General features: G+C 33.5%; 1 protein-coding gene across 6 annotated transcripts in view; it reads left to right on the top strand.

The window, feature by feature from the left end:
• LOC132197685 (transcription factor HES-1-B-like) overlaps positions 1 to 18,647 on the top strand; it is a 201,888-nt gene that overhangs the window by 89,255 nt on the left and 93,986 nt on the right. For all 6 annotated transcript variants that reach the window (XM_059621142.1, XM_059621139.1, XM_059621140.1 and 3 more), the window contains one exon: positions 8,404 to 8,448. The gene's annotated coding sequence lies outside the window, so the exon portion shown is untranslated. The remainder of the gene's footprint in view (positions 1 to 8,403; positions 8,449 to 18,647) is intronic.

The following is an 18,647-nucleotide window of genomic DNA, read 5'->3' as shown; positions in this document are numbered from 1 at the left end:
TATAAATGGAATTTTCATGTGTTAATGAATGGCTAACTTTTATCTCCTTTGACTGATATTTATTGTTTTATTATGTATGTAAAAACATATATATAGTGCTTTTAATAGTATTTTGCATTAATAAGAGAGGACAAATGAGGTAGTTAATTATATACTGCGTTAAAAAATGTTCAAGTATAATGCCATTTTAAAATGTAGAAAACAATTTAAATGGTCATAATGTAGGCAATTCGAAAACATTTTAAGATATATTATGTACACAATTTTTAAAAATTGTTAATGTATTTTTATTTTAAATAATTTTTTAAACAATTTTGCATCATTTATTAATTATTCTTAATATTTATATTTTGTTTACAATATAATGTATATATTTTAATATTTTTCTTTGTTTAACTTCCAGTAAAGATCCATTCAAAAATGTATGTTAAAAATCAAAGTTTAAAAAATTTTATAAATGATATGATTGCGCTCCTCATAGACTCGACATCTTTAAAAACTTATCCTACGTCTAATTTTTGAACTCTTCCTATTATTGTTTTTATATTTTAATCAGTGAGGATAAGCGAAAATTAAGTTCAATGCTTGAATCAAATTATTTTTATCCTTAAATATCTTTTTGATAATATCCCCCTTGATTTTCTTTTCTTTCCTAACATAGGTAATAGAGAATGATATTAATATTTTTAACTTATCGTTGATCCATCAAAAAATTACCTCATCCTTTGTTTACAAAAAAATATTTTTTACTTCTTTTGCGTTCTTTTGCATAATATTACATAATTATTTTGTTGGAAATTTAATCGAGGTTGCAATTTTTATCCTCTTAGACAGCTTTCAAGTGAGTTGAAATTGAAATCACAAATAATATCCCAGACCTAATTCTGTTTTATTTGCTTCCACGTTTTTCTAATTTCGAGATTTTCCGAATACACAAAAAATGCAAATAATATCCCCAAAGCAAAATATTAAAAAAATTTTATTAGATTTTTTTGTTGCCAACAATCTAACTGTGCATTATCAGTTTAATTAAAATTAATGTTATCATGATGTGCTTTTTATTTTTGAAAATAATGTGAGATGTTCTTGTGTGATGTCAGCGAGAGCAGAAACCAAAACCTTGATCTTTCTCTCTGGGGAAAGAGGAGCAAGCAAGGGCCACACAGATCGAAAAAAAAAACTGCTCGTGCGGCGCGCGCTTTAATTTCCGACCCTGCCCGCCGCAATCGTGAAACGCAATCCGCCAAGAAATGCGGCGAATATCAGCTTGATGAGTGGAAAACCGTGCTGCGGCGCGCGAAGGCATCAAGATGAAAGCGGCACTCCTGCTCTTATTAATATTTGCACCGCCCAACCACATATACGAAAAAACAATGAGAGAAGAAGGTTTGGTTTCTTTCTCTCGGGCTACATATCTAGGGGCCAGAAATCATGCATGTGCAATTTGCTCTTTTTATCACCAAGTCATCGTCTGCTAATTATTTATTTAATGCGCGCGCCCGGCGGTTTATTGTTTTTGACGGCGACGCCCATCACGTGCATGCACGCCGAGGCCTTTTCTATGCGCAGCCTCGACCCATGGCAAGATGAACTATGTACGCTAATTGAATTTTTAATGAATTCAATCAAAATTAAGGGATAGAGAAGGGTGACGGCTCCTCTCTGATTATTTACAAAAAAAAGAGCGCGTTTTATGTGGAAAGTTTAATAGAGCCGCCGCTTAATAGAAAAATAAAACGCAATCTCTCTTGACGGCATTAATTATAAATCTTGGACACGTGGAACTTGATTATTTTTTCTTTTCGGTCTGCAAGGTAATAGAAAATTAAAACTCTGATGAGATTTTTCTATAATAATAAATTTTGTTGTGTTGCCTTATGCAATTCAAAACTGAACAAATAAGTATAAAACAAAATATTAAAAATTTTACTTATGAAATACTTTTGACATTTCAATAATAACGTGGAATTATAATTACTCTTAATTTTTCTTTTAGTTTTTATCCTTTTTTATAAATATTTTTTGTTTCTTTCCAGTTTTTTCCATTTTCACCTTAAAATTTAACTAATTCTGCGTGGAACATTTGCTGTATTTTGTAAACAAATTGTAATTTATATTGAACCTGTAATCATAAATTTGTCATGATAACTAGTTTTTGAACTAATTGTTAAGCCTTTTCATAATTTCTAGGAGCGAAAATTATGATAAATTTCTGATTAAAAACTAATGATAAATAATTAATGTATAATAATGTAATAATAATACCTCTCTGCTCAGTTAAAAACATAATATAATTATCAAAGATTTAATCCATTTAAAAATACCATTAAATTAAATTCAAAAGGAAATAAAAAATTAATTATGGAACAATTTATCACTTTAAAATATAAAAGTATGAAAGTTTAATAAATTTAAAGAAAAGTATTTAGACTAGACATTTGATATTGCAATCTTACTTCTTACTCTCTAATGAATATAAAAATAAACGGATTTGAATATTAAATTTAAATGAAACTTATTTACATCTATTCCTCTCTTAATGAACCCTCTCCTTGGGATCGTGTTTCTTTAGCAAAATTTACTATTGAATTAACGAAAGATACACCGTCGGATAAGTTGACATGCACCATGGGACTTCAGCGATCGACACGCTCGTTGTTTTGTCGCAGGGTCTTTTGCAAATGTAAATTCCGACACGGCCAACAGCAAAGCGCCGCACACGCCGCGCGGCTTCACTCACTCTCTTGGGGCACCGCATCGCTATTTTATTCCCTCATTAAAAAGTCGAAGGCCTCCGCTACCGCCGGCCGGGGCTATGTTTTATGCAAATCACTTTGTTTATTTATTTGTGCACTCGTGCTGGAGTGATGTCAACAAAATCCTCCACCTATGCGCCATTGTTCGCGGGACGGAAAGTTTAATGAGAGAGCGCACGGATCGGCCACGATCACAATCTCTCTTCTTGTTAATCAAAAGCCCTCGAAAACTCCCACTTGCGAGGCGTGACTATTTTCGTGTTTGCTTCCCTCTCGATCTTGATCACCTTTTCTCCGTTTGCGCCCCAGACGCATAAAAAAAATCTATGTCCGCAGTCACATTCGAAAATGATGTTCCTCCCTCCAATTACAATCAATGTCGCATAAAAGAGATAAAATGAGTTTCTTATAAATTTAAAATAAAATTTCACAATAAAAATAAAATAAGATGAAAAATGAAATTTACAGCAAACATTGCTGTAAATTTAGAGTCTTCAAACAAACGAGCACATGCAATTGATTTGATTGTTTGCTTAATAATATTAAAAAGAGAAAAACCGGAAAGAATCTTGTTGCATCATATTATTTGTAATTTGAAGTAAAATTAAAATTTGTTGATTGTAAATAAAATTTTCAGAACTTACAATTGTTGATTTAACAATTAAAACTTTTGAGCATTGCATCACTCATTTTTGTTCTTTTCAAAAAGTTTCGTCTATGAAATAACCTATATACTTGGATTAAATCACTGACTTCATTCTCAGCGGTGCAATTTCCAAGTAATATACAATATCAATTGGTCAAACAAAACTCATCCTGCTGAAATTACACTTTTCTAAAACTAATCACATTTGCATGTTATTTATTTATTTATTTTTTTTTTTTTTTTAAAATGACAAGCCAATATCTATAAAGAAAAAAAAAATGATAATAATTCTTCAATTTGATCCTATTAAGAAATAATATACGTTTTCAAATTGCATTGAATATTTTGAAGAATCCCCTATATAATCCAATATAAATCACGAAATAACGAGTTTTTTACTGTACCGGAGCAGTGTCTATATTTGCAATCATTCTGCCTGATTGGGCAACGCACCCAAGCCTGCTAAGTACAAATTAAGTGAGCAATTGAGTGATGTGCGCACCGAGTCATAAAACGCGGCACTCTATATTATATCTTGAGAGAGGAGCCCGAGGCGGAGAAACGCCACGGGTGATCGGGTTGCTCGCGAGCTGGCCCGTCAGACACAATAATAATGATTGCACGTCCCTCTTTATTTCGCAACGCAAAATCCAGCACTTGTGCAGAAATTCCGCTCTATGTATTTTTGTGCGTCGTGACCGCGGCCGGTGCGCATTTCGATAAATAGTGCCGGTGTCAGGTGAGTTGCCCGCGGCTCAATTATCGGCGGGCGCTTGCAGGTGTGTGTGGGCCTTGCGTCGTGCCAAAGCTCGCGCGAATTAAAAGGATCTCTCTGCCTCCGAGAGAGCGACGGGTACTCACGTAGAGTGACCCAATTCGGAGCTTGCTAGGGCGAAATTCTTGCGGATTTCTTCGAAAAACACCTGCCTGCCGACTGTGATTAATCAAGTCGTGATTCTCTTGAGAGGATTTCGAGTTTTTGGTCCTAAGTATCATGAGTTTTTTTTTTTATAAAATTCAATTTATAATCAAGAGTTTTCAAATTAATTACTCCTAAATTGTTTACAACTTAAAATTTATATCGATGCGTGTGCCCAAATTTTTGTAAGGAATTACAATTTAAATATTGTAGAACAGAATGCTATAATAAGCATTGTTGTTGGCCATTAAATCAATATAAATGATACAAACTTTTGACATTGAAATAAAAAAAATAATTTACTTTCATATTTTTTCAACTTTTACCATTTTTTAATATTTGTTATTTAAAGTATTTAACAATTTTTTTTTATTTGGTGTGATTTAAATTGATTTATTAAATTTGCACTATAAATATAACAAAAAGTCCGTTTTCTTTAAATTATGATTTGTGCGAATCAGTGCGAATGACCATGATATAATTAACATTGCATCTTGCATCACATTTTTGTCAGTAAGCGTCGCTTGTAAATATTACCTTTAAAATATATATTTAAAAATTAATATCGTAATTGAGAAATGTTCAGATAGTTTTACTCCAATCAAATTGCTGCTGAAAATTCAAGTTATGAAACAGCTAGAGCATATTTATTCTCAGATTTAAATCTCTGAAAATTCTAAAAGTTATTACTATAAATAAAAAAATTGTTTGTCTGTTTCACCAATATTTTGTCATATTCGAAATTTTCCTCTGTAATTCAAAAAACTAAAATAAATGTACCGTATTTATTTCAGTAGAAATTTATTGTCCACTTACCACATTAATTTTATCTTGAGAAGCGTGAGATAAAAGTTGTTTGCATATAAAAAAGAGCGTTATAGACTCTATGAGACTTTTTAACGACAACACCGCGCGGCGTCTATAATAAATACCTTTTAAGTTTCGCAACCGTATAAAAGCGCTCGTTAAAAGCCCAATCATACTGGTGCTGGTGTAAATAATTTACAACTGTTGGAATTAATCGATCTGAAGCGAGCGAGCGCGCGAGACAAGTGCAAAGTAAATTATTTAAAAGACGGTGGCGAGAGGATGCGGGCTGCACGTCGCCAGAGGAAGTCATGCAGTTTGATTCTTAATTCGTCAATCCACCTGAGAAGCTACTAGGCGGCACACGTGCGTTTTGCCTGATTAGTCCTGACTGACCACTATTTAGTTCCATCTGATAAGCCGATGCCCATTCGACCGTGAGAAACGGACTCGCGCGCCTTTCAAATAATAAATATAAAAAAGGAAATAATGCGCGGAAAGAGCCCGCGTTAATTTTTTTTCATTCCGCTTGCACTTCCTCCCTTTTAATTTTGTATTATTATGTATTTGTCTCGGCACCCTCTTATTTTCACTTCAATCGAAGAACGCATATACGAAGCTTCCTCTTTTTGTGCGGTGAAATGCAAGCTGATTTTTTTATTGGCAACAAAACTCACTGACAATAAAATGGAGAAATGATGTTGCCTCTCTCCTCTCACCCCTATTTGCATAGTGTTCGTTTTTGCTAGTGCTTTTATTCTTCTAGATTTGCATACTCAAAGTTCAGGGGCGAATGTAGGCATGGGAAGTAATAACTTTGAATAGAATTCGCTCGAAATTCAAATGCAAATATCATCAGGTGTGTCGTAAAGATATTTTCGGCTGAGATTAAAATTCTATATTCTTTTTAGGTAAATTATCAATAAGCACTTTGTGAGCACTTTGGACTTTGGAGCAACCGTTCCTTCCATTTTTCTCTCTATACTATCCGTCACATTTTATCTACAAAGGTTTTATCAAGTACTACAATGTTACATAATTTATGAATGCACTAGCACTCCCAAATACAGCGATCAGCGATGTTCCACCAAGAAATGATAAAAAAATTTCTATTCATTTCTACAGGTGATATTATTTTATGCTAAATTTAACGAACAAGAAAATATGCAACTTAAAAGAATTTCAATATTTTAAAAAAAAAATTTTAATAAGCTTTTTTATTTAAGAATGCTTGGTAAATTTTGTTTAATAATAATTAAAAATATAAAAGATAAATAAACCTTTCTTTACGTCCTAAAATTCTTTTTAATTTCTTTTCACATAAAAAATAAGAATCATCAAAAAAAGTAATTTTATAGTTTTCAAATAATATTGATACTTTTAAAATCTTTTTTCTAAAATAAGATTTGATTTTAAAAATTTTCCAGCTCTCCATCAAGATATAATAAAAATTATCACAAATTTGATTTGAGCTTTTGAATATTATCTTGTTTCATAAATATTTTATCGAGATTAATAAAACCATGTAATGCTGACAAATGTTTGATATGATTTTTTTTATTCATGAGCGTAAGAAAAAGGATTGTGAAGATTCTCATCAGAGATCTTAATACGGGATTGACATAAAAACATGCATCAAATTTGGCATTTAAACTTTCCGGACCTGTCATCAAATCCATCAAAGTTACAATCTTGCTATAAGATGGAAATCCTGGCGAATGTGAATTTATTATTGCCACAAACACTCAGTTAATTTTTCAAACGTATCGAGACTTGGGCTGGGAAAAGTCGCAGCGGCGTTTCCCTCTCTAGCAAACACAAATCTTCGCTCGGGCCTTTTAGTCTACCTGCTGTGCACGTTGAGAGACCTTTGCCCGGCGCTGACCTCTTGACCGCACATCTCCGCAGCACCTGTGATGATGAGTTTAATGGTCGCACACTCTTTTCTCGCAATTGCTGGTGACCCTTATTTGCGAGAGATGCATCTTTCTCTCTTGGCGTGCCGGAGGTGACCTCGTGGGTGAAAGAAGCGAAGATTTTACAATTTTATGTGAAAATAAAACGCCGCGCGTTATATCTGATGCGCGCCTCTCTCGACCCATTAATCACTGCACCGGCGGATTTCAATTAATGCCGCCTGTGTGCCTTATTTCTATACATTTTACACACTGCACACGACGCGAACGAGAGAGAAAAATATCAGAAAGCAGCTCTCCGATTTATGCGTGCCGCTATGAGGCTTGGAGTTAATATATTATTGCATTTTTTCCTGTCCATTTTATTACTTTCTTGACCGCGCAAAGTCGATTTGTGGATTTTAGCCTTTTACGGAATGTATGAGAGAAAGAGCTCGTTTTTGCTCTCTGCCTGCTTTGCTGTGTCGTAAAAGTTAATGAAGAGACCCTTTACGATTTTTGAGCATAGAAACGATTTACACCGAAACTGCAAAAATTGAATACAGGTTTCAAATGGGAAACTTTTTGACCTTGTCTCTGCTGCTAAATGGTAGCGGGAAATGAAAGTGAGAAAGGTGTCAAAATTGTTTCATAATCTGGATTTTAGCTGAAGATTCTAACCATGAAATCCTTAATTTGTAAAATAATGTTGTATTTCCCGTTAGGCAAAAATAATCATTTTCCCTTTATTTAAGGGACCAATAATTTTTTGTGCCGTAAATTGAAAAAATAAAATTCTTTCAAAAATAAAGGTAACTAGAATATTGTGAGCAGTTTCATCGTAAAAATTAAGTTTTATCAATTTTATTATATTATGTGTTTGAAAATAAATAATACAATAATAAAGTTTTGATTTTTTTTTTAAATTGAATATTTCAAATAATTTATAAACATTAGAAATTATTCAGTCTTTTTTTGAAATATAAGATATTATCAATAAAAATGATAAAAAAATTAAAAAATCATACAATTCAATATAAAGGTAGTCATCGGTGATGAAAAAATCTGCCAATCTGCCTTCATTGGTAACAATTATTTGTCAATGAAAATTGAGCATAGTTTCTCTCTTTATAATATTACTTGAATTATGGTGAAAATGTAATAAAGTTGAATAATAGTGCATTTGACAAATTAATATTTGTTCACAAAATTTATACCATGATAATAATACATATTACTTTACAGTATGAGAGGCTGATCAACTGACATTTTAATGTGTTTTACATATTCATATTGGCCGTATTAATTTTCTGGAAGATAAATTTATATTTTTGTCAATGTCAATGCTGCTTGCATTTAATTTAGATGAACTGTTCACAGGTCAGCTGACGAGGCCCACTTCTTCAGCACATTTACAGCACAAAAGTAAGTAAACTTCTTATGCCTGATATCAATTATATTTATTAAATTGCAAAAAGGCAAATCACATTAATTCTATAAATGATCTTGTTCTTTTCCATCTTGCATAAATGAAGTTTATTATTAATCGCGTATTTATATTACTTTGATTATTTACTAATTTTGTTTTGCAATTTTATAATTTTTGAGTGGCCAAATCTGTTAAGTACGTATAGGATTGGCGTACTTTGCTTTTATGCTGTTGTCAATTCACGAAAAGGTCTCTCTCGCCACAATAATAACGGGACAGCACCTGTGCACGCAGAGATGAGCACCAAAGAGGTTGAGAGACTGACAAAGATTATTCTCTCTAATTCCATCAGGCCGCGCGCGTTGTGTGCTCCGCAGGCGAGCGCGCAAAAAATGGCAAACTGCTAATACTAGCCCATTAAACTGGATGGCCGAACAGCAAGAGCACTTTTATGATCGTACATTTTAGCGTGTGTGCGAATTTTATATATTGTATATCTCGCGGCTGACGGTTGATAAAAAAGACATTATAGGCGGCAATTAGCACTTTTTGCTCAATTTTACAAATTCGGCGATGATTTCATCGGTAGGCTAACAGGAATTTAATGAAAGAGTCTATTATATAGATGTTTCTGGAATACAAACTGGTCTTTGAATAAGTATTGCCTTGTTTTGTAATTAAATAAATCAGCCTAACCAGGTCATGCGTAGGATTTTTGTATTATTTAAAATCGTTAATTGTAAGATAGCATGAAAGATTTAAACCTTATTGTGAATTTCAATCTTTCATAAAACTCACGAGTTTAGCTTACAATTTATAAGATAGTACTTTGTATTTATTACATTTCAAGCGTGGAGTGTAAATAATAATTTAAAACTCAACGTTTGTTTTAACATATATAAAAATATTATTACTGGAGAAATTTCAAACATGAATAATTATAATTTTATAAATTTCCAGAAACCAAATTTAAAAATCAAATTAAAAAATCTAAATTATAAAACAAAATAACAACAACTGATTAAATATTTAACAAGGGCATTTTCAACTTTTGTGTGATACTAACAAACTATTCACTAGGTCATTTCAATTTTAAGTAGCGATTTCTGTCTTTCCTGTAGAATAGGAAGTACCATGTGAATGCAACATATTGTGCGGAATTTTAACGCGGGTATATTTCGTTCTCCTCTCTTCTCGATTATTTTTCCCCCAAATTTTTTAAACACAAAGAAAAGATTCTTCTTCTGCTTTTTATTCACGGTCATTGCACTTTTTTAAAAGCACGCGGTTGACTCGAGGGTTGAAGAACGCTTTTCGAGCAAAGGGGTGAAAAACCTCTCCGCCAACAGCAAACAAAAGGATTGCGTGCGCGTGATTGTAAATTTGAACAAGGTCAAGGCACCCTTTTAGCACAATAGAGGAGGGTCTGTTTGTTTACATGCCAAAAGGTGGCAAACTCCTTTGTCTGTCGCATCAACCTGTCAGAACAAAGAACGTTCGATTTCGTTCCGCACGCACAGTGCATAGACCCTTAATACTTTATTGCTTTATTGGCCAAAAAAAGGTCGACGCACTTATTAGTCCGCCTGAGTTCACTGACTCTGGAATTTTTATTAGTGCGGCATCCCTCTCGAAAAATGCACGTCCTCTTTCCGCCCTTGGTGAATTGGTGGTAAATTTATTAAACACGCGTGACTTAATTCCAGCAGATAAAATTGATTCCAACAATGGTGTGAAAACCACTTTACTAATAACATACACCATAAACCTCTGACTATTCTGAACACAAAATCGAATTATGTTATATTGCGAAAGGGTCTTCTCTATTTTATAGACTATTGTTTAAAAAGAATCAAAGGAGCATTTTGGAGGGGGAAATAACATTAATATATATTGAGTTTTCTTTGCATTCATTCAATGTGAAGAAGATTAAACTTGAGGCTTATTTTTAGACTACCTTTTGTTTCAAAGAAAACAAATGTTTGAATTAAAAAATTAATATTTAGTAATTTTATTTGTCCAAATATTTATAACAAATTTACAATATAAGAAAAACATAATTTAATGTTGAGGGGGGGGGGACTAAAGTGTTAAAACAATCTTCACCACTAGGAAAAAAAAATCAGCAATAACCAGACAAGGCTTATTATGTTGATAAAAATTAACTTAAAATATAAAAAAACGCGCTTAAAACATTTTGAAAACTTTTAAATTATTGCTGCCTATATTTTCCAATGCATAATGAAGCCTCAGAAATTACAGAAGTAAAAGTATAAAGATTGGCACACCAAAAGAAAGTGTTAATCATATGTAGATCTACTCTCTCACTTTTTGGAATTTAATTTAGGAGTAAAAAGTTTAGGAAGTCGTGATTGATGCCAATCTTTTGATTTTTTTTTTTTTACTTAAAGTATCAGGTCAATTATAAAAATTTCTGATCGTTGTGTAATTTTTTCCATACTTGATGAGTGAGGGCAATTAAACCCAAATCTTTCAGATTTTACTGATTGAAATCTTGATTCCTATTAACTAGCAAAATTTAAACATCAACAAAAATGGTGCGTATTGTGCGAAACAAATTTTGAATTTTGTGTTTTTGTTACTTTTGTATTTTTAAATGACAATTTGCTTCGCTTCCCTGTCGTACAGGTTGCATAACGTCACCTCTTTTGAATGAGAAATACAATAAAATTACAAAAAATATGAAATTCTTCAGAAAAACTTTGAATCTTTTGTACCCGTCGTCAAAAATCAATAGCTGAATAAAAAAAAAAATTAGGAATCCTAAACTCTCAAATCTTGAATCCAGCTGTTTGACTTTTTATCGCTCACCTGTTTCCGCATTGTATTCATCAACTTTAACACAAATCTGTTACGTTGAGCGGTACTTCACAAGAGAATCTTTCAAGTGGTTTCCGACTTCCTCTTAAAAACTGGACCGTTAATAATCTATAAAAAAAACGCGCAATTTTTCTTCCATTCTGACACCTAGCACCACTTAAAAGGTACACCGGCCGCAAATATGTAGGAAGTATGGAGTGGACAATGGCGAGAGAAAAACCATCAAACCACTAAAAAACGCATTGTCCGATTCATTGCGTCATTCAAGAGGCAATAAGAAGAAGGTCAAGACGGAAGTACGCAGCCGTTTTCGATTCGAAAATTCCTCATTGGCACCCTCTCAAGGCAAATCTATTCACTTGACAGGAAGAAGGAGAGACTGACTCTGTATAAAATTTTAAAAGAAAAATTCTTCTTCATCTGACAAAAGGCCACATCCACAGCAAAAGTCGACGGGGCACAAAAAGTACAAAAAAATCCAAGCGCGTATAACTTTCTTCTTCCTTCTCTCCATTCATCTCGGGGCTCATTGAGAAGAGACGCGCGGATGCTCGACTCATCAAGCGCCAACAAAGGGTGGCATTCATTCATGAGATGTGAGTGGTGGTGTGAGTGCGGCCCATTGTCGGCCGGCCTGCGTACGACGCGAGAATGGCCCGCCGAGAGGTGCGGCCAACGCAGCAACGGCCACGCCGGAAACAACGCCGCGTGCCCCCAGCACAATGCACTTGCATTGTCCCGACGCCGTTCACACTCGCATGCATCACGTGGCCGGTGTCCTCGCAGAGGTCACCCGACCGGCCGGTCATTCTTCTGCCCAGGACGCGCCGTTTGCATAGCTCATTAGTCAGTATACCCGCAGCTCCTCTCTTTTGTGTTTGATTTTTTATGAGCATATGCTGGTGACGATGACATTAAAAATAATAGATAAATTTGCACTGCAAAATCCTTGAGAACTCCGTAAATGCGAATTTTATGATAAATAGGCAGCGACAAAAGGACTAAGCGGCTTCTTTCTAAATTATGCAACATTCTTATGCTTCGAAAAACCCGTTTAGGCATGTGTGAAAACTCTAAAAATAAGGTTAATATTCCTTTTCAACCGAAAAAACATGAAAAATTTAGTTATCAAAATAAATTTTTTAATTTTTTGTCATTTTATTATTTAATGTCCAAGCAGATTCAATAGATAATTACCAAAAATTTGGGATGTAGACATGTTGAACTCCGTTTCAACCAAAACAATTTTTGTGGCGACCAAATGAACATTTCTTTTTAAATTCATCTCACCCCCATTTCAATAGTTTTGATTTGATGCTTAGAATTGTGTAAAAATTAATGATTATAAAAACAGCATTCTTTTTTATAATAAAGAATTCTAAAAATATTTCGTTTTAACCTTAAATTATGAATATATGATTTTATTTCAGGTAAAATGGTGTAATTTAAAAAATTCTACTGCTCCTTTCTACCCTGCTTCTCCTTGTTAAATTTCTTTATCTTATAGTTTCAAATGAGATTTATTGATATTATATCACAGAGGTATTCTCTGCCCATTTTGAGATACATCGATCATAAATTCAAAGTTATTACATTTAAGAGAGTAAAATTACAAATCTTCTTCCATAACATTATATATAAGAATTTATAGAAATTACAAAATTTAAACATTATTTAATATATGTAAGAACATCAAGCAATTACAAGATAATAATATGATGCTTGATATTACAAAATATTGTAAAAAGACAATGTTTTTCTAATGTCAATAAATAAATTATTGATTTTATAAAATTTTATAACATCATATACTTCCACGGTTCTTTAAATTTGTGTTTGATTTGGGTTTAATGTGCTTCAGTTCAAAAAATTTAAGAATTTTCCATACGTTTCTTGATGAACACTGTATTTGAGAGAAAACAATGATTTGACACGTTGCGCGGTTTGCTATAATATTTCACGAATCTACCAGCTTATATACTTTCTTATGGTTCGTTTCCAATCTCTTTAATTTAGTTGAGTTCATCGTTAATTATGGATTTTCCAAACTGTCACATTTGCGCCATATGGGGTTCCTTCGGTATAAACAAGGTCAAAAAGTCTCTAATTCTTATTAATTTTGGTCCGAATATTATAATCATAAGTTCATATAGAGCTTTGGAGAAAAACATCATAAATAAAGGGGTTGATTTTGCATGTATGAAATGCCAAAACCGTCAGCGTTGAAATCTCCGATCCAATTAAGCTGTGAATAAAATTATCTTTCTAATCTCCAAAGATTAAGTGTCCACAGCGAATAAAATATTGCAGATCGCCATGGGAGGTTGAGATATCAATTATTTATTTTGGCCAACCGGCCCCGTCTTCCTATTTGAAACGAGTTTTTTTCCCTGATGCTGGCAACACGCGCTCGCGCGAATTTGCGATTCAAACGCCTCTATTTCTTCCACATTCTTCGACCTTCAAAATGCAAATTCAGAAATTAGTATTCAATTACGAGGACGCGCATTTGCATTCAAAGCAGCCACCAACAGACTCCGCTAATAAGGAACACCGAGCTGGAATCGTTAAGTTAAAAAAAAGCGCTAAGGAAAGGCATTTGTTTAATTACGTATAAAATACGGATTAGAATATTTACCATATAGAGAGGGGAACGTTTTGGTCGACAGCCAAAAGTCAATGGGTTTGATTATACGAGAGAGGAAAAAAACAACCCGTGTGTTTTTAAATGTTTTTATGCATTTGACGTATGTTAATTTGAAACCTGTTGTTGTAATAACAGGTCTGCTACTCTCGTTTAGACCAAACACACTTGAGAAAAAATCTCCCCCTGTGAGAGTTTTTTGTCGGGCCGCACCCTATCCCCTCACAATCTGTGATCCCACAGTGCAGAAAGGATGCTGGTTAAAGCAAATGGGGTGAAAAAATCACCTCTTTTGTTTGAGAGCCGCGCCTTGTGTGTATATAATAAATGAATGTTTTTTGCTGCCCGAACAGAAACACTGGCCCCTGTTGAGGATTATTAACGAGGCGAGATTGATTTTGGTTAATTTAAATAAACATAATGACGTGAAGAGCATTGGAAAAATAATTACGGAGAGAGGGTTGCGAGAAAGGATGGTTGTTTTTGTTCGCCCTCAGATGCTGATTGATGATTTGAATCGCCGCAGGTAAAAGAGGAGATTCGATTCTGTTATCATTTGCATAATTTCGTTTATTCGAATATCTGTTTTAATGCAGTGAGGATGCGTGAAAGACGGCCGTTTTAATGAGAGCTAGCGAATTGTTGCACTTTCCCACGTCAGCTTTAGGGAGTTATTGATTGTTGCTCTGCCTCTTTTACATCGGAGAATGAAACGTTAAGATCAGGGTATATTTATATGTTATTAATCATAGCTGTGATAATTAGTTACAAAAAATTAAAAACTAACAATCGGGAACAAAATTTTCGAAATTTACACTAGTTCAACAGGATTGTATGTATTTGATCAATTATTTAATTTAATAATTATATAACTGAATAATTCTTATTTGGGACAAATTAGCAAAGATTAATTTTATTTCAATACCAATAGAACCACCAGCTTGTACTGTCGTAAGTGTATAAATGTTAATTACTCAAAGAAACTATTTTTCGAAGAAAATAAAATACATTGCATAAAGATCCAATAATAGCATGAATAGGATTCAAGATTAATTAAAAATTTGTAATTCAAACTATTGATCTGACGATTTTGGTTGTACTGCTGCTGTAAGTGGGTTCTTAAAATTTGACAAAAATTTTGTAAACAGTTGTCTTTAAATTCATAATTTCATTTTAAAGGAGATCACATGAAAATGAAAATGATTAAGTATTTCAAAACAGACCTTACATCAAAATCAAATTGTGTTGCAAATTTTGGTTACTTCTGAAATTGCGACGGTCATAAAAATATAGAAAATCGAATATTACTATATTCAATTTGAATAATCAAAATAACAAGGCATACAATTTTAGATTCATTTATAATTTGCTCAAAGTGTAATGAAGATATCAAAAACAAATTTGGAAACCGCTGGGAGGCAAATTTGTATATGGCATGACCGTGCAGTGGCAACAAGTAATCTTGACGCCGAAAAAGGCAGTGTTTAATAATAACATACACACACAACACACACTCGTGAATCAAGCGCAGTTGATAATCAAAGTAGCGAGACGAGGGATGTATTGTGCTGCGGGCGATTGGCGAAACTCACGCGCGTATTTAGAGTATTAGTTTAAGCACCTAAACACGCTCCCGTCCGTTCCACCTGCTGCTGCTGAATAAACATTAAATAAAACGAGTCGGCCGCTGCCTCATTTTCAGCTCTAGGGACTGCTTTTAGATTAGCCGGCCAAAAGAGATGGAGATGACTTGTGTGTACATATTCAAAAGAGGTGCTACCTTACTTTTTGCAATCCGCACGCCTTGTTATAACTCCATATATTTATTTTCACGGCCAGAAAAGAGAGACGTGCGCTCTCTCATTTTTGCGGCATGTATTTTGCAAAGAGTTTTATGCCTACGGCTGCTTTTTTGTGGGTACGAAAATGGGTAGTGACAGAAAGCTATTTATTCTTGGTCAAACAAAACGTTTCGGTGAGTTCTTAAACAGACGTCGGGCTCTTGATGTGAACAAGTCAGTTCGTTTGCAAATCGCGAAATTATATCTCGTCGCGTTTGCTTGTGGAAATTCTTGCCACTGGCGCTTTTGCAGATATTGCTTTTCAAGCACTTAAATTTGCAATTTATAATACATTGAAATGTCATTGCTCTGCTTTTAATTTAAATTTTCCTATTGGTATGAATATTTAATTATACATATATAATATTCTTAGTTCTTAACTCATGAATTTTTTTCTAATAATTCAACTGAATCTCGTAAGCCACTTTTCAGTCAAATTGAAACCAGTGAAAAATCACAATCATAAAACAGAAATAAATGTTTTAAGAAATTGGATTTATAAAACTTGTTATGATCTTTGATAATTTATTTCAAAATCAGAGGAACAATCTAATGAATAATAAACATTTATTTTCCTTTAAATCTTATTTTTAATAACTTCAATTAATAATTGCAAATAATTATTCTATTCAATTACAGACTCAAAATACTCAAACATAGGAACTCCCTCTCCAACTAGAGAAAATCTTGCGTATGAATTCCAAGAAAAGTTTACCTTGGCGATGTTGTTTCTTAGCTTACAAATAAGTAGCGTGTTAGTGGCAAAAAAATAAATAAATAATAATTTTATTGACATTAATAAAAATTGAATAATAATTTACTGATATTAATTTTATTGGCTGTCTCAAACAGATGAAGACACATATTTTAAACTAATTAAAAATTAATAAGAGTTATAAAGAAGTCTGTAACAATAGTTTATATGCTCATAGATAAGAAAACATTGAAAAATATAAAAAAATTCTAAGCTTTTTCAAGAATGCTCTGTCTTGACCTAAGTTCAATTTGCATAAACCGCAACATGGACATTATCCGTATCTGCTAATATGTAATCACGCGATTGCATTCAGCAGCCTGATTTGCACATAAATCGATCCCCTCTTGAAAAATGCGTGCCCTGCTATCATCTCTAGTCTGGAAATAATAAAAACTGGTCGTGAAATATGTAATAAGCATGTAATTTTGAGAGGCAAGGTGCCAAAACCAACACGTGAAGTTCCTTTCGCCTCCGTGTCTATAATTGTGCATCCCAAATTAATACATTTTGTGTTTGCCTTTTCGCCGCTGCGTCCGTCGGAAAGCTGCTCGCGCAAGGTGCGATATTTTTTCAACTTTTGCCACCCCGAGCGGCAATTTTCTCCCGACGGGCCCGATATTTATTCTCGGGCACCCTGTAATTTTCCCCTCCGGCCCCGCAGCCAAATCACCTTTTCCGCCTGATGATAATTTGATTTGTTTTCTGCCCTCGACCGCCGCGGCAAATTAAAACGGAGTGAGGAAAAAAATGACCTGCCGCGATTTCTGATGAGATCATAATATAGAATTTTCATCAGGTATGTTTGAAAACAACAGCTGGCACGTGAGAGTCGCGAGTGAATCGAAAAAGTGGTGGTGATTCTGATTATTATTTGTTCGCGCCCGGTGCCACTTTTGTTTCTATTTGGTGTGTAAATTGTTTTCCTCTGGTTGGCGTAATTATCTTGTTGCTTCCTTTCGAGAACTTCAAACATGTAATAGAATTTAGGAGCTTCTTATTTCTTCTATAAAAAAAACTGCAGAGGATGCCTTTATTTAAGGATAACGGATAACTTACCTATTTTATTATTATTATTATTTTCCATGAAAATTGTTAAAACAACAAAATTATAATTAACTAAGCTTTGTTTTATTTTGTCGAAAAAAATGCAAAACTATTTGTTTTGATACAAAATAATCTATTTTTTAAAAATTTGTTATGCTATGATGTGATGAGGATATGTTAATTTATTTATTTCATTTTTATTCATGGAATTATTTATTATAATTTGTATTTTTATTATTTATGAAGGAAACTTTTGCAAGTATGTAAATAAAATGTATTTATCTCTGTATAAATAGGATGTATATATTGACAGAAATATTGTGGATTTTCTTTTGAAATTATAACTCAACAATTGACGAGCCCCCAAAATGGAGCAGCAATTGATTTTTTTTTCTGTAATTACATACAGTGCCACGTGCAAATGTGATGATTTCTTACAGTAATTTAGTACTAGAATTAATTATAAGATAAAAAGGCAATGCATTTTCAGTTAAAAAATCTCTTCTAAGGTCGGCTCTATATCTTAACTGGATTCTCTTTTTTTGTTTGAAGATCTATATAATTCATGCTCTTTGTGCGAATCTCACAATTGAATGGCAATAATAAAAATTCAATAGCTCTCGTCGTTCACGCCGGAGCACGACTTCTCGTTTTGTAAAAGGCACCTCAAATAAATTTCAAAAGTGCCATCCTCAACGACAAAAGGGAGCAAATGGTCAAGTCTGATCCGAAAAGTAGTTCTTGTGGACCTGACAATAGTCGGCACACACACACAATGACTTGGCAAAAGTCCCATATAAAAATTCGTGACACACGAGCAGGGGCATGATAAATAAACATTTACAGTTGTTGGGGCTAAAACACTTTTTCTCAGAATGCGTGCAGCTCCCGCGAGAGGAAAAGTTGTCAAATAGCCTCTTTTTATATCGTTTATTCGAAAAGAATTTTTCTTGTATTGCTGTTTTTGGGCTTGTGCAAGACGTGCCTTCTTCATTGTCAGCCGAATTTCCACGCTGGTAATTTCGTACAATTAAATTATTAGTGAATGCGACGTCGTGGCCTGTGTGA

The sequence above is a fragment of the Neocloeon triangulifer genome, unplaced genomic scaffold, assembly GCF_031216515.1.
Source record: "Neocloeon triangulifer isolate White Clay Creek 2 clone unplaced genomic scaffold, ASM3121651v1 ptg000012l, whole genome shotgun sequence".
In the NCBI taxonomy this organism is placed as follows: Eukaryota; Metazoa; Arthropoda; class Insecta; order Ephemeroptera; family Baetidae; genus Neocloeon; species Neocloeon triangulifer.
Note: the sequence above shows the minus strand (reverse complement) of the source record. Positions and strands in the feature narration are given on the sequence as shown.